The following is a 22,166-nucleotide window of genomic DNA, read 5'->3' on the forward strand; positions in this document are numbered from 1 at the left end:
TGAAAGTGCTGCACTCGATATGCCAGCAAATCTGGAAAACTCAGCAGTGGCCACAGGACTGGAAAAGATCAGTTTTCATTCCAATCCCAAAGAAAGGCAATGCCAAAGAATGCTCAAACTACCAAACAATTGCACTCATCTCACATGCTAGTAAAGTAATGCTCAAAATTCTCCAAGCCAGGCTTCAGCAATACGTGAACCGTGAACTTCCAGATGTTCAAGCTGGTTTTAGAAAAGGCAGAGGAACCAGAGATCAAATTGCCAACATCCGCTGGATCATCAAAAAAGCAAGAGAGTTCCAGAAAAACATCTATTTCTGCTTTATTGACTATGCCAAAGCCTTTGACTGTGTGGATCACAATAAACTGTGGAAAATTCTGAAAGAGATGGGAATACCAGACCATCTGACCTGTCTCTTGAGAAACCTGTATGCTGGTCAGGAAGCAACAATTAAAACTGGACATGGAACAACAGACTGGTTCCAAATAGGAAAAGGAGTATGTCAAGGCTGTATATTGTCACCCTGCTTATTTAACTTATATGCAGAGTACATCATGAGAAACGCTGGGCTGGAAGAAACACAAGCTGGAATCAAGATTGCCGGGAGAAATATCAATAACCTCAGATATGCGGATGACACCACCCTTATGGCAGAAAGCAGAGAAGAACTAAAGAGCCTCTTGATGAAGGTGAAAGAGGAGAGTGAAAAAGTTGGCTTAAAGCTCAACGTTCAGAAAACTAAGATCATGGCATCTGGTCCCATCACTTCATGGGAAATAGATGGGGAAACAGTGGAAACAGTGTTAGACTTTATTTTTGGGGGCTCCAAAATCACTGCTGATGGTGATTGCAGCCATGAAATTAAAAGACACTTACTCCTTGGAAGGAAGGTTATGGCCAACCTAGATAGCATATTTAAAAGCAGAGACATTACTTTGCCAGCCAAAGTCCGCCTAGTCAAGGCTATGGTTTTTCCAGTGGTCATGTATGGATGTGAGAGTTGGACGGTGAAGAAAGCTGAGCGCCGAAGAATTGATGCTTTTGAACTGTGGTGCTGGAGAAGACTCTTGAGAGTCCCTTAGACTGCAAGGAGATCCAATCAATCCATCCTAAAAGAGATCAATACTGGGTGTTCATTGGAAGGACTGATGTTGAAGCTGAAACTCCAATACTTTGGGCACCTCATGCGAAGGGTTGACTCATTGGAAAAGACCCTAATGCTGGGTAGGATTGAGGGCAGGAGGAGAAGGGGACGACAGAGGATGAGATGGTTGGATGGCATCACCAACTCGATGGACATGGGTTTGGGTAGACTCCAGGAGTTGGTGATGGACAGAGAGGCCTGGCGTGGTGCAGTTCATGGGGTCGCAGAGAGTCGGACACGACTGAGCAACTGAACTGAACTGAACCGAATTCCCTCCTGGAAAAAGCCACTTGGAAACAGAGTGTATTAGTACTGTATTTTGATCTTTTTTTTTTTTTTTTTTTTTTGAGCAGCAGTTAGTGCAATATGAACAAGAAATGTTTTCAATAAATATTGGAGAAAAGAGACATGTTGGTGACATGATTTGTAGTGTTAAAAAGCCTATAGAGCTCTATAAACTGAAAACTGAATTTGATAAAGTAGTGAAGGAAAATGGGAGGTGCTAACTGTACTACTTTCCATGATAAGTGCTAAGAAGAAAAAAAGAAGAGAGGAAGGTGTTGTGTAAGAGATTGTGAAGAGGTGACTTAGTTTAGAGGGATCAAGGAAGGTGTCTGTGAATAGGTGACATTTTAGCAAGATCTTGAATGATTAGACCTTTGTTGATCTGTTCAATTCAGTTCAGTCGCTCAGTGGTGTCCAAATCTTTGCGACCCCATGAATCGCGGCATGCCAGGCCTCCCTGTCCTTCACCAGCTCCCGGAGTCTACCCAAACCCGTGTCCATCGAGTCGGTGATGCCATCCAGCCATCTCATCCTCTGTTGTCCCCTTCTCCTCCTGCCCCCAATCCTTCCCAGCATCAGGGTCTTTCCCAATGAGTCAGCTCTTCCCATGAAGTGGCCCAAATATTGGAGTTTCAGCCTCAACATCAGTCCTTCAATGAACACCCAGGACTGATCTCCCTTAGGATGGATTGGTTGGATCTCCTTGCAGTCCAAGGGACTCTCAAGAGTCTTCTCCAACACCACAGTTCACAGGCATCAACTCTTCGGCGCTCAGCTTTCTTCACCGTCCAACTCTCATATCCATACATGACTACTGGAAAAGCCATAGCCTTGACTAGACGGACTTTTGTTGGCAAAGTAATCTCTACTTTTAAATATGCTATCTAGGTTGGTCAAAACCTTCCTTCCAAGGAGTAAGCGTCTTTTAATTTCATGACTGCAATCACCATCTGCATTGATTTTGGAGCCCCCCAAAATAAAGTCTGACACTGTTTCCCCATCTATTTCCCATGAAGTGATGGGAAAAGATGCCATGATCTTAGTTTTCTGAATGTTGAGCTTTAAGCCAATTTTTCACTCTCCTCTTTCACTTTCATCAAGAGGCTCTTTAGTTCTTCTTTGCTTTCTGCCATAGGGTGGTGTCATCTGCATATCTGAGGTTATTGATATTTCTCTCGGCAATCTTGATTCCAGCTTGTGTTTCTTCCAGCCCAGCGTTTCTCATGATGTAGGAGTACGTCAAGGCTGTATATTGTCACCCTGCTTATTTAACTTATATGCAGAGTACATCATGAGAAACGCTGGGCTGGAAGAAGCACAAGCTGAACTCAAGATTGCCAGGAGAAATATCAATAACCTCAGATATGCAGATGATACCAACCTTATGGCAGAAAGTGAAGAGGAACTAAAGAGCCTCTTGATGAAAGTGAAAGAGGAGAGTGAAAAAGTTGGCTTAAAGCTCAACATTCAGAAAACTAAGATCATGGCATCTTTTCCCATCACTTCATAGGAAATAGATGGGGAAACAGTGGAAACAGTGGCTGACTTTATTTTTGGGGGCTCCAAAATCACTTCAGACGGTGATTGCAGTCATGAAATTAAAAGATGCTTACTCCTTGGAAGGAAAGTTGTGACCAACCTAGACAGCATATTAAAAAGCAGAGACATTACTTTGCCAACAAAGGTCCGTTTAGTCAAGGCTATGGCTTTTCCAGTAGTCATGTATGGATATGAGAGTTGGAGTATAAAGAAAGCTGAGCGCCGAAGAATTGATGCTTTTGCACTGTGGTGTTGGAGAAGACTCTTGAGAGTCCCTTGGACTGCAAGGAGATCCAACCAGTCCATCCTAGGGGAGATCAGTCCTGGGTGTTCATTGGAAGGACTGATGTTGAAGCTGAAACTCCAATACTTTGGCCACTTGATGCGAAGAGCTGACTCATTGGAAAAGACCCTGATGCTGGGAAGGATTGAGGGCAGGAGGAGAAGGGGACGACAGAGGATGAGATGGCTGGATGGCATCACCGACTCGATGGACATGAGTTTCGGTAAACTCTGGGAGTTGGTGATGGACAAGGAGGCCTGGCGTGCTGTTGTTCATGGGGTCACAGAGAGTTAGACATGACTGAGCGACTGAAAATTCAGTCATATGTATATGTTGCATGTTTTTATCCACTCATTTGTTGGTGGGAATTTGGGTTACTTCTACCTCCTGGATGGTGTTAATAATGCTGGAATGAACATGGGTGTGCAAATGTCTCTTTAGGTATGTGTGCATGCTAAGTCACTTTAGTCATGTTTGACTCTTTGTGACCCTATGGACTATAGCCTGCTAGGATCCTCTGTACATGAATTTTTCCAGGAATGAATACTCTAGTGGGTTGCCATTCCCTCCTCCAGGAGATCTTCCCAACCCAGGGACTGAACCCACGTCTAACATCTCCTGCATTGGCAGGTGGGTTCTTTACCACTAGTGCCACCTGGGAAGCCTGTCTTCTGCTGTGTCTCATGGTGTATATACCCAGAAGTGAGATTGCTGGATCATCTGTATTTTAATTTTCTGAGGCACCTCCCTGTTACCATAATGTCTACCCCATTTGAATGCACAACAGCAATGCACAAGGATTCTAGTGCACAAGGATTCTTACTTCACATCCTCAACATTTATTTTCTTTTGATACTGGCACTACAAGTGGATGTGAGGTGCTATCTCATTGTGGTTTAGAGTTCTATTTCGCTAATAATTAGGGATGTTGAACATCTCTTATGTGCTAATTGGTCATTTGTATATGTTCTTTCAAGAAATATCTATTCAAGTTCTTTGCTCATTTTTTGAATCAGGTTTTTAGGTTTTTTTGTCGTTGTATGAGCTTCTTACATATTGGAGATGTTAACCCTTTTTCAGGTATATGATTTGCAGTTATTTTTCCTATTCCATAGATTTCCTTTTCACTCTGTTCATTTTTTTCCCACTCCATTCATTGTTTCTTTTGACATGAAGAAAATTTTAAGTTTGGTATAGTCCTATTTGTCTATTTTTTATCTCGTTGCTTGTGCTTTTGGTATCATATCCAAGAAGTCAATACCAAATCCACTGTCTAGAAGCCTTTTGCCTAAGTTTTTCTTTTAGGAGTTTAGTAGTTTTAGGTCTTACATTTTAGATCTTTAATGTTAGATTTTGAGTTAATTTTGTGTATTATGTCATAGATGACACAAATTACTTCTTTTCATATTGCATATTTTAATAGACTTATAATTACTTTTTATGCTTAAAAATTTCTGTACACATTTTAGGGGATTTACTAACCTTTGCAATCCAGCCAGCTTCTATGTTTGTCTCTGTATTTACTCATGCAGGGACCTTGAGGAGAGGGAGTGGTATGTGTCAGGAATTCCCACCTGAATTTTGATGTGGTTGTCTTCATGCTCTCTTGGGGCACAGGAACCTTTTAATTTCCTGTTTCTGGATGTCTCACAGAGGTGTTTTGTTGGCTTTCTGTTATGAAATCTGTGTCTCTGGAGAGGATGGAGGGTCTGGGCTTCCTATTCTAACTTGCTAATGTCACTCCTCCCAGCTGACTTCTCCAGACACTCCCTACGTAGTTTAGTGAAGGATCTTTAGCACAGTTTCCAGAGAATCTGTGTGGTTGGAAATGTCTGAAAGAGACTAGAGGAAAGCTTATCAACACACATTCCAGTTTATTAAGCAGGAGCAGAGTGTCTGATTTCTCCCTGCCTCAGCCTTCTCTTTAAAAATGTTATAGACAAACATTTTCAGATTTCATGACGAGTGCTGGGATGACAAAGAAAAACAGCACCATCAATGTCCTCATTTTATAGAATTAGAAACCAAGGTTTAAGAAAGTTAAAGAAATTAACCAAGAAATACATCTGGTAATTGACTAAGCTGCGATTTCAGTTCATACCTGTCTGAACCCAGTTCCTTCAAGAAAACTGTTGTTGGAAAGGACTCAAGACTTGGGCAGCTTCAGGCCGCTGATGGCCCATTTCGCCCTTTCTCACCCTCCTTCACTTAGAATCGCAACATAGGTTTTTATGAAGCAATAATGTAAGATAGTCATCCTTAACTTTCTCTGGGTTCAAGGGAAAATTAGGCTTCAGTGAAAAACCAGAAATTGACTGAGCTGAAATATGATTATCAGTAGGTATTCTTGGTTCTGGACTTCTTTTCTTCTGTTTATAAAGTGAGGGTTAGTTAAACTCACCTCCAAGTGAGAACTTCCACCCTCAAGATTGATAAAAACTTGAGGTGGTACAGACAGTTCAAAGAGCGATCTGGTTGAGCTTCCCTGTGGTTTTCTATTAGCAGATTACAAGAAATGTAGCTGTCAGTGTAGGAAAAAAAAAATCTTTGAGTGTCTACTGAAGCCATTAGGTGGCTGGCCTGAAAGACTGGTGGGATACTAGGCAGTTATTATTGGAAGAAATACCACCTCTTACTCTTCTCCCAATAAGAGGTTTGAGCAGATAATTGAAATGGAAGCTAAATTCCAAGTGTTGCCTTTGAAAGCATCCAGCCAGGAAAAGGGTGACTTTGTATTTCCGTACCAACTGAAGCAAACGGTGAGACGGTAATATGGCCAGAAGGTTTTTTTTGCTTTTTTCCAGTGTTTGTCCTGGTTCTGAGGTAAAATCTAATGAGGGAATGAAATGCAGGCCAGGGCAAAATATCTACTATTTCTGTCTGGTTCTTTCTCTCTTTTGTTCTGTCCATCCTGGAGCTCTCACAGGGAGAGCACTTAACGAACTGTGGCAGCAGAGGCCTGCTCTGCTCCGCAGGTCTCCAGCACACGTAGAGAAAGCAGAGCTGAGGAGTGAATAATCCTTTTCTCTATCCAGCCCAGAACTGGGAGCACTAATAACTGCTTTGAAGGAAGGATGATCCTCTGCGGACAGTGATGATATTCTGTGGGCAAAGAAGATTAGTTTTTATTTTCTTAATTAGATGGACCAGATCAGATCTGGGGCATGTGAGTGTTAAGCAGAGAACTTCAGCTGTGGGCATTCTTGTCTCATCGGGCTTCCAGTAGTCCCACTTCTAAATTAATGAGTATACACACCCAGCTGTTAAGGCACACTGTGCTAGAGAAAAATAACTCATCAAAATAACTCGAAGTTCTGTTAAAAAAATAAAAGAGGACTACTTAATTTTCTCAGTATCTTGAGGAGATTTAAATTTGTAATAAAGATTCGTTTTCTTTGTCCTGTTGTGTTTGTGGAATCTAGAAACCTGGAATTTTGACTTCTACATAAAACCCCTTACTTAAAATGTGAAACATTGTGTATATACCATATTTTCAAAATAAAAATAGCTCTTGTTCATCTTTACATAAAGATTGCACCCTCATAAACATAGTGATTTCCTGTAATTTAATTTCCTAAATACTGCTCTTGTCTGCCTCCTCCTTTCAACATGCTTTTATCATTCCGGGGTAGAGGTATGAAGTCCAGTGTTTTGAAGACACTAGTTTGCTACAAGCACCATGTGACCTTGAGTTCATCAGGAATTCAGGATAAATTTGAGAAATGCTTCACTTATTTGTTCTTATAATGGTTATACTGAAATAAAAGGCCCACTTTTTTTTTTTTTCAAAGGAGGCCTCTTTTCTTAAAGCCTTTATTGAATTTGTTACAATATTGCTTCTGTTGTTTATGTCTGGTTTTTTGGCCAGGAGGCGTGTGGGATCTTAGCTGGCCTGCCAGGGATGGAACCTTCACCCCCTGTATTGGAAAGTGAAGTCTTAACCACTGGACCCTCAGGGATGTCCCAAAGGCCCTTCTTAAGATACACGAGCAACTTTTAGTATAGCTCTGCAACCAAAACACAAAACCTCCACAAGTTCATAGTGAATTCAAGATCCACCAACTTCCAATGTTATTATTTATGTTTATGAAACATATTTTATTTAAAAATAAACAAAATGCCCCCTGCACACCTCTGGCTGGCTGGGGAGCAGAACGCCGGGACATGCAGGAGTGACCTGAGAAGTCCAGGGGAAAGAGAACACCAGGGATATTGGAGAACTCTCTGTGACTTTGGATGTTTTTCCCACAATCATCTCAGACACAAGTTGATTGGTAGAGGGTAGAAGTATTAGCAGCTTGAGATGCTTGAGCACAAATCTTATCCCTATCCTTAGCTGACCACTAAATTGTCCAGATGCAGGAGAAACCCCCAAGAAACTGGGATAAAAAAGAAAAGCAAGAAAAAAAAGAACACACTACTTGAGAGAGATTTGTTTTTTGCAGTTTAAGTCCAGGCAAGTAAATAGTAATGGTAGTGTTCAGTCATGTCCGACTCTTTGCAACCCCATGGACTGTAGCCCACCAGGCTTCTCTGTCCATGGAATTCTCCAGGCAAGAATACTAGAGTGGGTTGCCATTCCCTACTCCAGGGGATCTTCCTGACCCAGGGATCGAACCCATGTCTCTTGCATCTCCTGCATTGGCAGGGGGATTCTTTACCACTAGTGCCACCTATAATAATAATAATAATAATAATAATAAAAATAATAAAAATTACTACTATCCAATAATAGTAGTAATAGAATTATTTTATTATTGTTACTATTTATAGATAATAAAAAGAATCCACAGACCCTACAGTGTATTATCTCAAAAGGAATCCACAGTTTCTACAGTATATTATCTAAAATGTCCAGTTTGCAACTACAAAATACGAAACATAAATGTATGAGTCATATACAGAGGGAAAAAGCAATAAAAACTGACTCTATACACCCAAGCCATTGGATTTAGCAGTCAGAGACTTAAATCGATGTTCATGAGTATGTGCAGCGATTTAAGGAAATTATATTCAGAAAATTAAAGGAAAATACAGTGTCAGTCATGCACCAGTGAGGAATCTCAAGAGAAAATTTGAAATTATAAAAAAGAACTAAATAGTATTTTTGTACTTAAAAATGATAATACTGAAATATTACTAGACAAGATTACTGGCATATTTTAGATGTTAGAGGAAATTGTGAACTTTAAGAAAGATCAATAGAAATTATCCACCCAAAAAAGAAGAAAAAAAGATTGAAGATAAATGAACAGAGAAGGTCAGACTGAAAAAATGACACAGTTAGGAGCTTGGCAGTTCTTAGGCCCAAAAATCAGTAATGAAAGTGGACAGAATTTTCAAAAAGAACCATTTTGGAACTATGGAAATTAACTAAGGGCATACAACAATTTGACAAGCATTTATTAAGGATAAATAAGTGAACTTTGGATAAGAACAACCTGAGCTTGTGACATTTTAGCCTTGGGGGTGCTCTCATCCCACCCCACCTCCCCAACTCTCAGCTCCATTGGCATAGTAGTTCTGCCAGGGCAGGATAAGGTGTGAAAACCAGAAGCTCTGCTGTCAGAGAGGACTGACTGAAGTTGGAGTGTGGCACAGAAATAGTGAATGTCCCTGGGGATTGTTGCAAACAGTAGCAGATGAAGAAGGAAGACCGGTATAACAGCTCTTCTGAAGTAGTAACCATGCGTGGAGGAAGCAGTGGAGAGGCAGAAATGTATCAGGGCAGTTTGGGAATGACAGGGTCACAGTGGACAACAGTTCAGTTCAGTCGCTCAGTCGTGTCCGACTCTTTGCAACCCCATGAATTGCGGCACGCCAGGCCTCCCTGTCCATCACCAACTCCTGGAGTTTACCCAAACCCGTGTCCATTGAGTCGGTGATGCCATCCAACCATCTCATCCTCTGTTGTCCCCTTCTCCTCCTGCCCTCAATCCTTCCCAGCATTAGGGTCTTTTCCAATGAGTCAACTCTTTGGATGAGGTGGCCAGAGTATTGGATTTACAGCTTCAACATCTGTCCTTCCAATGAACACCCAGAACTGATCTCCTTTAGGATGGACTGGTTGGATCTCCTTGCAGTCCAAGGGACTCTCAAGAGTCTGCTCCAACACCGCAGTTCAAAAGCATCAATTCTTCGACGCTCAGCTTTCTTCACCATCCAGCTCTCACATCCATACATGACTACTGGAAAAACCATAGCCTTGACTAGATGGACCTTTGTTGGCAAAGTAATGTCTCTGCTTTTAAATATGCTATCTAGGCTGGTCATAACTTTCCTTCCAAGGAGTAAGCATGTTTTAATTTCATGGCTGCGATCACCATCAGCAGTGATTTTGGACAACAGTAAGTTCCCACATATACCAGCAAGCCCTTACAGTTGTGCTCATGCATCGAGTGTCATGAGCTTAGGAGACACAGTGAGGTCCCTAGCATTTCACGTGTGTGTGGTCAAACATGATGCCTTGCACACAACAACGTTATATAAGACACACAAATCAATAGGAACATGTGACTCATAACATAGGGGAAAAAATGAGTCGCTAGAAACTGTCTCTGAGGCATCCCAGATGTTGGACTTGGAAGACAAGAGTTTAAAGGAGCTGTTAAAAATAAATTCCAAGAACCAATGGAAAGCATGCTTTAGTAATGAAAGAAAAGTCTAGAAGGATACTTACAAGCATATAAGGATACCTAATAAATGTTTTAAATAAAAAGACAAATTATATTTAAAAAATTGGAAATTCTGAAGTTGTCAAATACTGTAACTAAAATAAAAAATTCAGTAAAGCTGTTTAACAGTGACGTTAGATGGCAGAAGAAAGAATAAGAAAGCTTGAAGCTAGATCAATCGAATTTATCCAATCGGAATAAAGAAAAGAGAAAAGGAATAAAGAAAAATGAACAACCCCTCAGAGACCTGTGAGGTGCCAAGAAAGAACCAGTGTGTGCAAAATGGCAACTCCAAAAAGAAAAGAGAAGGGAGAGAAATGAGTAGAACACATATTTGAATAAATAATGGCTGATGTCTTCCCAAATTTCGTAGCTACTTGGAAGCATTTGACAGCCTTTAAAATCTTAAACATAGACTTATGATCCAATCCAGTTATTCCACTACTAGCAGTCTACTCAAGAGAAAGAAGTCGTTATCCACACAAAGACTTACACATTATTCTTAAAAGCTAAAAATTATCCAAATATCCCCTTTGTTGTTAAGTGGACAAGCCAGATATGGTATATTTATATAGGCAATCAAAAGAAACAAGCTATTGACAGAATGCAAAACAAGGATGGATTTAAAAAACATAATCCTAAGTGAAAATAGTCAGACATTTAGGACTGCGTATTGTCTTAACTCCATTTACTTGAAATTTCCAGAAAAGGCAAAACTATGGAGACATAAAGCAGAACCATTTTTGCTTGAGGCTGGTTATATATGCAGGCATTGACCAAAAATGGGCACAAGGGAACTTCTTAAGAGTGGTAAAAGTATTCTATAACTATACAGATTTACAGAAACTCACCAAACTACTGAAAATGGGTGAATTTTATTGTATGGAAATTTTATATCAAGAAAGCTAGCCACGGTCTCAAAAATGGTATTTCAGAGAGGAATACACATGGGCATTCATAGCCACATGGTGGGTAGTTTTGATAGGTCTGCATTTAGAGAGGAACTGTCTTCTGTCAAGGTCATACTTCTTGACTGTATTATTGTTAGCAATATTGGTATTGCTGTTATTAAACAAGATGATATCACCTATTCCTAAATCAATGTCTAAACATTGTGAATTGTTTGTTTTTTTTTTTTATTGGAAGAAACCCCATCTCAAAAGATCTGATTCTTTTGCCTGTACTTTCTAGGTTGTGGAATTGAGGGTTCTGTCCAAATATGCCAGACTTTTGGAAGACGCAAGGATACCTCTTGTCCGGATAAATCCTTCTCATTCTGCTGATGAACTGTGGGCACAGTGATACGCTGTGGGAGAAAGCAGAGAAGATGAAAACACTGCCCATCATGCTGCAGTGTTTTTTCTATGAGACTGTAGCTTGATGCATTCTTCTTCCAGATCAAGAAAAGTCCTGGTCCGCAGAACAGAATAGAGATACCATTGCGTTTGTGACTTAAAAGGAAACGAAGGCATTTCACCCGTCTCTGAAACCATAGCTGTCCTCCCTCTGCCTTGCCATACTTTTTCAGGCTGGGGCTGGAGAATTTCTTCTCAGAGGAGAGAGCAGCAGGTGGGACTTTGGGGGTCAGCATGTAGCTGCCGAAAGCCTTCACTGGCTTTGTCAGGACTAGTCTTACCAAGAATAAACGCAGTTCCCTAGGAAGAAGACTGCATAGTGCCAGTCCCAGGATAAATACACGCGATGATCTCTTTCAGGAAGATAAATGAGCTCCTATTGAGTCTTGGAACAGATGAGAGGCAGAGCAGTGTGGCATGTGGAGTTCCCATGGAGAGGTGGAGTCAAGAGCAGAGGCAGAGTCCCCTTCAGCAGGGCTGGGGTGGTGCTGCGAGGTCACACATTGCGAAGCATGGAGGAATGAAGGGTTTTGTCAATTTTAGAAGAATAAAAGTACAATTTGAAGGGTAACTCAGGAAGAAATGATTTTCTTTTCCACTAATATCCTTTCATTTCAACCAGAGGTAATGAGATTTTTGTGTAAGTCAAGGAGCTGAAGAATAATGTGTTTATTGTTTTTGAAAGCTTTAGAAAGAAGCAGCCTGTTTTCACTCAGCCAATGGGCTAATCAAGGTCTCAAGTGATGTTTCCAAGAGGCTTACACTGAGTCATTCAGCTGCGGTGTCAGGGAGGGGATTTCTGATAAAAGCTTGCATTCAGCAAGAAACTGTCTCTAACATCAAATTCCTTGCCTTCTTTATTACGTTTAACTCTTTGTATTGTTACTGTCAAGCAAGGGGAAGTCACCTGTCAGGTCATTTCCTAAGTGGCTGTTACAGAGCTGTGTGCATCCTGGCAATGCACAAAAGGACCTTCTGGGTTTGGGAAGAAGAGATTTAGAACTTCTAGACTTCTTGAAATGGAGTAATGAAAAAGTAAATTTAAGCTTTACTCTTACTATAATTTTGTCATATTTTAAAGATGTACTATTACTGGGCATTCCAGAAAGAAAAAAATTGCTGACTGTTAAACCATGACACAATCTGTGGTTGTTCAGTCGCTCCTTTGTGTCTCTGACTCTTTGCGACCCCATGGACCACAGCACACTGGGCTTCTCTGTCCTCCACTATCTCCTGGCGTTTGCTCAAACTCATGTCCATTGATTCGGTGATGCCATCCAACGATCTCATTCTCTGTTGCCCCATTCTCCTCCTGCCCTCAATATTTTCCAGCATCAGGGTCTTTTCTAATGAGTCGACCCTTCACATCAAGTGACAAAAGTATTGGAGCTTCAGCTTTAGCATCAGTCCTTCCAATGAATATGCAGGATAGATTTTCTTTAGGATTGCCTGGTTTGATCTCCTTGCAGTCCAGGGGACTCTCAAGAGTCTTCTCCAGCACCACAATCGAAAGCATCACTTCTTTGGCACTCAGCCTTCTTTATGGTCGAGCTCTCACATCCATACAAGACTACTGGAAAAACCATAGCTTTAACTATTTAACTAGATGTACCTTTGTCAGCATAGTGATGTCTCTGCTTTTTAATGTGCTGTCTAGGTTTGTCATAGTTTCCCTGCCAAGGAGCAAGCATCTTTTAATTTCATGGCTGCATTCACCATCTGCAGTGATTTTGGAGCCCAAGAAAATAAAATCTGTTTCCACTGTTTCCACATTTTTCCCCATCTATTTGCCATGAAGTGATGCAATCAGATGCCAAGATCTTAGTGTTTTGAATGTTGGGTTTTAAGCCAGGCTTTTCACTCTCTTCTTTCACCTTCATCAAGAGGCTCTTGACACAATGCCTTCTTTTAAGTCTTATACTTACTGAAAGAGCTCTTTTCTATTTACTTATACAGACATAGCTTTTAAAATCATATATTGGTCTTGTGCATACATGAAAAAGGGAATAGAGGTAAAGTTCACGTATGCTCAGGTAATGAGTAGGCAGGCTATAGCTGCTGTGACCAACATCAATCAATCATGAGATAATCTTGATTTCAGAGCCACTCGAGTGTGAAAACTTTTATCTTCAGATCATTAAAATAGGGTGAAATGCAGAGTAATCTTACATAGGCATACCTTGGAGGTATTGTGGGTTTGGTCCCAGACCACCACAGTTAAGCAGATAACACGATCAAGTGAATCCCATGAACTTTTTAGTTTCCCATTGCATGTGAAAGTTACATTTACACTATCAAGTGAAGTCACTCAGTCCTCTGTCCATGGAATTTTCCAGGCAAGGATACTGGAGTGGGTTGCCATTTCCTTCTCCAGGAGATCTTCCCGACTCAGGGATCGAACCCAGGTCTTCCACACTGCAGGCAGACTCTTTACTCTGTAATCTATTAAGTGTGCAATAACACCGTGGCTAAAAATGTTGATATTTTGGATATTTTGACTTCTTTCCATGAACCATGGAGTTATCCCACCCTCTCCTTCTCCCACTGAGTCCAAAAGTCTGTTCTTTATATCTGTGTCTCCTTTGCAGCCCTGCACATAAGATTGTTGGTACCATCTTTCTAGATTCTGTATATATGTGTTAATATATGATATTTGTCTTTCTCTTTCTTAAAGAATAAGGCTTGAAAGTTGAAGTTATTCCTTGATCCAGGGATCTGTTTCTAAAGAAATCCTGAAAGAAAAAGGAGATGCTACAACACATTGATTTTGCCCTGGAGTATCTGTGGCGCCTGTTTTCACCTCTTTTCCTGGTGGTGCTGACAGTACTGGTGGATGAAGTGGTTGGAGTGACCTCAGTTTGCCCAGACCCTGGTCACCTTGCATCCTGACACCAGGACAGACTGGAGCTGTCCCTTAGGACACCACAGGATGCGGACACTCCCACTATCCAGCTCCCTCTTCACTTTCCTCCTCTGAGAAGTTTAGAGTTCCACAGGGGAGTCAGCATTTATTATCCTACATCTTGTAAAATTAGCACCCTGGACAGGGAGTCTGCTCAAGTAAACCCTGCTGATTTTCTCAGGGATTAAGAAGCAAGCTCTTGGCATTGCTGACTAGTCACAAGTGAGCACTAGTGAGGAAGATGGGAACAGTTCTAATCTAGCCTTCTTTTCTCCCTCTGTCTCCTCTCTCTCTCTCTCTCATGTTTTAAAATGTGATTTTGAGTTCGTTATGTAGCAAAAGGACTCGACCAGTGTAAGGGCCTTTTTTGTACTTTTAGTTTATAACTGATCACAGCAGAGCTTCACCCTGGAGAGTGTGACAAGCAGAGCAGACATCTGCTGTGATCCTTATTTGAGGTGCTTGTTTTAAGTATATGATAATCCCAGTATCAGCTAGATTTGCAGGAAAAAAACACTTAAAATGAAAAACGAATTATTGTTCATATGAAATAGCAAAACTGTTGTTGAGAAAGAAAAAGAAGTTGATAGGGTAAGATAAGCTTCATTGCAAAGTATTTTCTCATCTTTATGGCTTATGGGCTTCCCTGATAGCTCAGTTGGTAAAGAATCCGCCTGCAATGCAGGAGACCCTGATTTGATTCCTGGGTCAGGATGATCCCCTGGAGAAAGGATAGGCTACCGACTCCAGTATTCTTAGGCTTCCCTTGTGGCTCAGCTGGTAAAGAATCCACCTGCAATGCAAGAGGCCTGGGTTCCATGCCTGGTTTTGGAAGATACCCTAGAGAAGGGAAAGGCTATCATTCCAGTATTCTGGCCTGGAGATTCCATGGACTGTATAGTCCATTCAGTCGCCAGGAGTCAGACACCACTGAGTGACTTTCACTTACGGCTTATGCCCCTTTGGATTCAATGAAAAAAATATGCTTTGTTCAGTTTCCCATGGCAGTGAGAACCAAATAGTTTTAGAATGTTCAATAGAAATGAAAAAGACATAAATATTTCTTACAGTTTCCTAAGTAGATGGTCAGTAATACCAAATTGATCATCAGTAGATGCCTAAGAAATAATGAACCTTAAAATGTGAAATAAATATGGAGTCAGCAATTCACTCATGCATAAAGCCTATCTTTAAAACTAATAAACATGCTTGCATATAATTATCATATTTGTACATTTTTGATTGTTTATTAACTGTGCTGAAATCCTTGGTGCAATTTATCAATAACACGCAAAAAAGTGTGTACTTACCTTAATTATAAACAACACTTATACGTGTGGGTCTAGCTGTTTTTAAAATATCCTATTGGTCCCAAATCTACGTGACCTCAGATCTGACTTAATGATGTTGTCCTGAAATAACTTCCCACTTACACTCACGGGCTCGTGCAACAAATACACATTCTTCTGTCCCTCCCTCCCTTTCCTTCTTTCATCAGTGAGTTGAGGACTCCAGGTAAGCTGAGTCTGCCTCTCTCTGCATTAGAAGGTAGCCCAATGGGACCCAGGGATGAATGCACGTGATGTAAGATGTGATCTTGTAAGGAACGCTACAGCTCTCCTCCCTCAGCCTGGATCAGGACCAGAGTGGTAAGATAACCTGAGCAATGCTCGTCAAAGTCTCTTACCTGAGATCCTACCTCTGGCAAGCAGTGACTGTGGCAGGACCTCGGAGGTAACCCCTCCCGGCTCTTCCCTCAGGCCCAGCTACTACGGATATAGCCCTTGGGGTCACCTGTGTTGATTTTCAAACTAACAGTGATTACAGTGCTGACTTCTTCATACTTAAAATTACAGAACAGGTATCTGTACACCACCATTCACAGCAACGTTAAAAAAAGCCAGATGTCCATTGCAAGATGCATGGATAAACAAAACGTGGCACACAGACGGGAATGGTATTCTGTTTTGACGCTTGCTGTGATAGAGAGGAACCTTGAAAGCATGCTCCATGAGCTAAGACCCAAAAGGGCAAATGTATGATTCTACATAAAGTAGTCAAGCTCACAGAGAGTAGAGTGGTGGCTGCCAGGGGCTGAGGGAGGGGGGATGAGGAGTTATTGTTTACTGATGAGAGCTTCAGTTTGGAAAGACGGACAGGTTCTGGAGATGGATACTGATGAAGTTTGTGCAACAGCGTGAAAGTACTTAATGCCACTGAAGTGTGCATACTTCAAAATTATTAAAATGGAAAGTTTTATATAGATTTTATCACAATAAAAAATAAAAATGTAAAACAAGAAGGCTGTTTTCACCCAAGTGTAATAAATTGCACCAAAGACCAAAATCCCCCACAAAAACAAGAAAATAATCACAAGGAGATGCTTGATTTTATTAGTGCAGATTCCCGGGCTGTGCGAGAGTAGAGTGTTCCTAGGAAATCTTTCACAAGCCTAATTGGTGTAAGGTGAAGAAGCAACCGCCTTAGGATATGTCTTGCTAACGGGTGCACAAAATAAATCGAGATAAATCGCAGATACTGACGCCATTCAAAACCGGGGAAGCTCCAAGCCGGGATGTTGTGTGTAGTTCCCGGGGAAGACGCTTGGTGGCGCCACTCTCACCGCTGGGGCTGCACGCTGCTATATGGGCTCAAAAGTGAAAGTGAAAGTCGCTCAGTGGAGTCGGACAGTGTGACCCCATGGATTATACAGTCCAGGCCAGAATCCTGGAGTGGGTAGCTTTTCCCTGGGTAGCCTTTCCCTTCTCCAGAGGATCCCCCCAACCTAAGGATCAAACCCAGGTCTTCTGCATTGTGATTGGATTCTTAACCAGCTGAGCCACCAGGGAACCCCAGGAGTGCTGGAGTGGGTAGCCTATCCCTTCTCCAGCAGATCTTCCTGACCCAGGAATCGAACCGGGGCCTCCAGCATTACAGGCGAATTCTTTACCAACTGAGCAATCAGGGAAGCCCTGATATATGAGCTCAACTCACTTGCAAAACAAGTTGAAGGCTTTTCGCCTTTTTTCACAAAAGTGGAAATCCTCTTCTGATTTCTTTTCATTGGCGGAAACAGGTGCTAATGTAGGTCTTTCCTAAAAGTGAAGCGGCATAGGACAAACTTTCAAAAAGCGGAGGGTACATGTACTGTGGACAAGTGCATGGAATCGTGGGCTAGTAAGTGGCGCCATGATTTTGAGGGATTTGAAGTGCTTTTTGGGTATGGCCCTCAGCATTGCAGGGGTTACGGGAAAATGCGTGTATGCTGTAAATACCGAAATATGCAGCTGTGTAATTCCAGCTTCTTTCCCTTCCTCACCGGCATGGGTTTGTCCAGGAGCCCCCGCAGGTCTGCATGAGGTTCACCACCTTCCAGGCGTGTGTGGTGCGGCAGTTGCCAAGTTCTTTCCTTGATCCACTCACAGTCTTGGAAAGGGCAGGAACTGAAGGAGTGTTGGTTTAAAAAAATCAAAAAGTTAGATGTTCAAGTTTAAACATTTACCCCAGACACTCTACCTTTTCACTCTTACCATTTTTAAGGAATCGGATATGTACAGTGTGAGTGAAAGTCACTCAGTCGTGTCCGACTCTTTGCGACCCCATGGACTGTACAGTCCTTGGAATTCTCCAGGCCAGAATACTGGAGTGGGCAGCCGTTCTCTTCTCCAGGGCATCTTCCCAACCCAGGGGTCGAATCCGGGTCTGCTGCACTGCAGGCGGATTCTTTACCCGCTGAGCCACAAGGGAAGCCCATGTACAGTGTAAAGAACATGAAATTTGGAGCCACACAGTTGCCTCTCTTTCAGCACTGTAACTTTGAACTTCTCAGTTGTCAGTTTTCCTCCTTTGTAAACTGGGGAAAGTGACACTGACCTTTCAGAATTTCCTTTCAGGAGTAAAGGAGATGAAGAAGGTGCCAGATGCAGCAAAAACTCTGCAGGTGCTGGTTTGCCTTCCTCCCTCCTTCTCCCTCCTCCTGTTCACAGATGATGGAGGTGTCAGAGGCTCAGGGATTAGGTTGGAAGGCATAGTGTGGCATTGGTGAAGGTGGTGGCGTAGATACGTGAACGGAAACCAGTGCTAGCTGCCATGAGTGGAGTCCCAGCTCAGCAGTCTGCCAGCTGCAGAACCTCAGGCATGTTTAGCTAATCTCTCATTTTTTCGCGAGAATATATGCAGCATATAAAATTATAAAAGTGTTCCACATTCTTTTGGTTAACAGTGTGAAATCGAATTTATCGGAATTTCTACATTTGTGAGGCAACTCTCCTCTGGTAGTGCTGCTGCAAACAGAAGGTGCATCTGTATGTGAAGTTGCAGATTTTATGAACACCAGCCATCAAAATAAAACAAATATTCGATCAAACATACTAGAGGAAGGACTAAATTAACCTTCTATTATTTCTAGAGAACATGAAATGACAAAATTGTTGCCATATGAGAAAGCAATCAAAGAGTATGCAGGTTACAAAAAAGGCAGAAAGGTATTTTCTGTATGTGTGTTAGGCACCTAATTAATAAAAATGTCATATGTTTGGATTTTGTGGCATTTGGTGGTATTTTCCAGATTTTTGTAGACAATTTTTATAATTTCTCTTGTCATTCTAAATAAGCACACACGTTTGCATAGAATTCTGTATTTGTCACTTCACATTTTTTTTTTTTTCTTTAATCGGGCACCACAGCTGGCTCCTGAGATTGTCTCTTACCACACCTTCTTCTTGGCAGGTTGAAGTGGGGAGGCCCAGGCAGGAGGAGGTAGTTCAGGGGTTTGGGGGTCAAGAATTCCACCTACAGAATCATATTGTCTTTCTTGAGCTAGCCCCAGAACCTCAAGTGATGACAATAAATAGAAGAAAAAATTAATTTTATAGCTACTGAAGTTCTATTTTTTTATATTCAATTTTGAGTGTTTTTTTTTTTAATTCCAGGCACTGTGACCATTCCACATGCATTATCTTACTTAATAAGCCCAACATAATGAGGTCCATACTGTCATTATCTCAGTCTAGGAAGTGAAGAAATGAGGTTTGGGGAGATAAGCCCTTGTACAGAGTTTTTGGGCTGGAGATCACATTGTCAGGTGTTTGAAAAGCCTGACATTATGAGGATCAGTTGGGTGGTAGGCATCTCACCTGTTTGAAGGAACATGTGAGTGACTGCATGTTCTTTTCCGACATGCTTCTGCTGTCGGTAGATGAAGAAATGTCTGTTGAAGGGGGCCTCTACTGAGACTCTGTGAGCCCAAATTTTTCTAGTTTCTCAGTAGGGTCTCTGGCACTTTTATAAACTTGCACTTGTCACACTTAACGAGGGCTTGTTGGGGGAAAGGGTCAGAGTAGAGCTTGTTGGGGGAAAGGGTCAGAGTTTTTTTTAATTGTTTGTGATTTCAATGTGAAAAAATGCTTTCCAAAGCTCCCATATTTTTGCCATGATTAAAATGATCTTTCCACCTCATTTCATTTTTTTTAAAGCTCTAAATGCCAGGGCTCAAGTCCCTTGACATTTCTGTTTAATTAAAATGATTTACAAACTAAATAAACAAATAAGTGAATTAATCATGCTAACTGTAATAATATTACCATTACGTGACCCAGATTAAGGTCAGTATATGTAAATGATGTGAAATAAAGAGAAGGAGTTCATTTTTTCTTTGAACAGTGAAAAAATAATGCCACTGTCAGGCAGTTTATTTTCCAAATTAATTTTTAGATTATTTAACCTTTGCATACTTCATATAAATGAAAAACATTTTATGAATTACTTCAGTAAGAACTTCTATATAAGCTAAATGGTTTATATTAAAAATAAAAGCATATATGTACAAAAGGAATGGGTTTGATTGAAGTTTGGAAAGGAATTTAAGGACATGACTTAGAGTGATGTTGAAACCAAAACTTTCTAATAATTTAAAGTTTCAGAAATGGCATATAATATTTCTTTTAAATACTTCATAGTTCCTTTTTCAGAACTTAGTATTATGAAAAAAATTTTAAATCACACCAACTAGGGAAATTGTATTTTTAAAAATCCACATGTAATCAACTTTCACATTCAGCAAAGATCAATATTGTGCCCATCCTGTTTTGATCTGTCTCCATATGCGGTTTTGCTAGAGTATTTTAAAGAAAGTTCCATTTATCATTTCATTTCACCCATCAAAGTGGAGCTGATAATAGAAGGCAAGTGTAACACATGGTCCCTGAGATGACAGGGTTTAAAATCTTGTTGAGAAGATAGCACACACAGACCATGAAACCAGAATATGGTGCATGTAAGTTTACAGTCATTTCCTAAAGTCTTGGTCTTCGCTTTTTTAAAAATCTAAAATGACAGTATAAACAATCACTGTGGATTGGAGCATTTGAAGATGAGTGCAGGGATGTGTATGTGAGGAGGGAGAGTGTGGCAGCCCTGAATAGATGAGAGGGGTTTAAGAAGAAGGCAGTGGATACAGCAGAGGTTTTGAAGAAGATAATGCAGTAGCATCATGAAATGGTGTGTAAGGAAGAACAGTATATGTGGTAGATATGTAGGATGAACTGGAGCATAGATTGACTGTGGGGAAGCTTTTTTGGGTGCTCTTGCAGTAAGTAGTTAAGTCATGAATTTATGGAAGATTAATTTAGAGTGGCACAGTAGGAATTAAGAGAAGGGGTAAAAGTCCTCAGATATCAGTACATACACAATGTTTTGAAATAAAGAATTACTACATTTAATAAATTCTATTAGTGGTTAATTTTGAAAATGCAGAAAAGTAAAAAAAATAAAAGAAGAACCAGCCACATTTTCACTGCTCAGAGATGATGATTGTCAACAACATTTTGCCTCTACTTTTTTAAAAAAAAAAGTACTAGGTTTTTAAAGAGCAGTATTAGGTTCACTAAAAAGTTGAGCAGAAAGTACTGAGTTTGCATATCACCCCTGCTCTAACACACATACAACCACCACCCTCTCCAGCATCAGCATCCTCCATGGAGCGGTAAGTTTTTTGCAGTGGATTAATCTACATTGATCAATCTACATCATTATTGCCCAGATTCTGCAGTTTACCTTAGGGTTCATTCTTGGTGATCTACATTTTCTGAGTTTGGACAAATGCCTAATAACATGTACCTACTATTGCCATATCATACAGAATAGTTTCACTGCCATAATGATCCTTTGTGCTTCCCATTCTCATTCCCCCTCCCCTGAGTTCAGTTCAGTCGCTCAGTTGTGTCTGATTCATTGGGATCCCCTGGACTGCAGCATGCCAGGCTTCCCTGTCCATCACCAACTCCTGGAGTTTACTCAAACTCATGTCCATTGAATTAGTGATGCCATCTAACCATCTCATCCTCTGTCATCCCCTTCTCCTCCCGCCTTCAGTCTTTCCCAGCATCAGGGTCTTTTCCAATGAGTCAATTCTTCGCATCAGGTGGCCAAAGTATTGGAGTTTCAGCTTCAGCATCAGTCCTTCTAATGAATATTCAGGACTGATTTCCTGAATAGTCCTGGTTTGACTGGTTTGATCTCCTTGCAGCCGAAAGGACTCTGAAGAGTTTTCTCCAACATTACGGTTCAAAAAGCATCAATTCTTTGGTGCTCAGCTTTCTTTATGGTCCCCCTCCCCTGAAATCCCAGACAAAGTCACATGGTTGGAATCGCACAGTAAGTAACCTTTTCAGATTGCCTTATTTCACTCAGTTATATGCACGTAAGTTTCCTTCATGTCTTTTCATGGCTTGGTAGCCTATTTCTTTTTAGTACTGAATAATATTCCGTTGTCTGGACATGCAAAAGTTTATTTACTCTTTCACCTACTGAAGGACATCTTGGTTCTTTCCAAGTTCTGACAGTTGTGAATAGAGCTGCCATACACGTTGGCATGCAGATTTCTGTGTGCACAAATGTTTTCAACTTTCTTTTGGGGGGGTGGTAAATAGCAAGGAGTGTGATTGTTGGATCATATAATAGAAGTATGTTAGTTTTATAAGAAACT

The 22,166-nt window shown here is 41.0% G+C and overlaps 1 long non-coding RNA gene across 1 annotated transcript in view; it reads left to right on the forward strand.

Annotated features, from left to right (window-relative positions):
• LOC145515853 (uncharacterized) overlaps window positions 1–15,398 on the forward strand; it is a 69,743-nt gene extending 54,345 nt beyond the window's left edge. Inside the window, exon 5 of the long non-coding RNA XR_014061068.1 lies at window positions 11,117–15,398. This is a non-coding gene — a long non-coding RNA (uncharacterized LOC145515853). The remainder of the gene's footprint in view (window positions 1–11,116) is intronic.
• The last annotated feature ends 6,768 nt before the right edge of the window (window positions 15,399–22,166 follow it).

Source organism: Giraffa tippelskirchi, chromosome 7, assembly GCF_054371585.1.
Source record: "Giraffa tippelskirchi isolate mGirTip1 chromosome 7, T2T-mGirTip1v1.2.pri, whole genome shotgun sequence".
NCBI classification, from domain to species: Eukaryota; Metazoa; Chordata; class Mammalia; order Artiodactyla; family Giraffidae; genus Giraffa; species Giraffa tippelskirchi.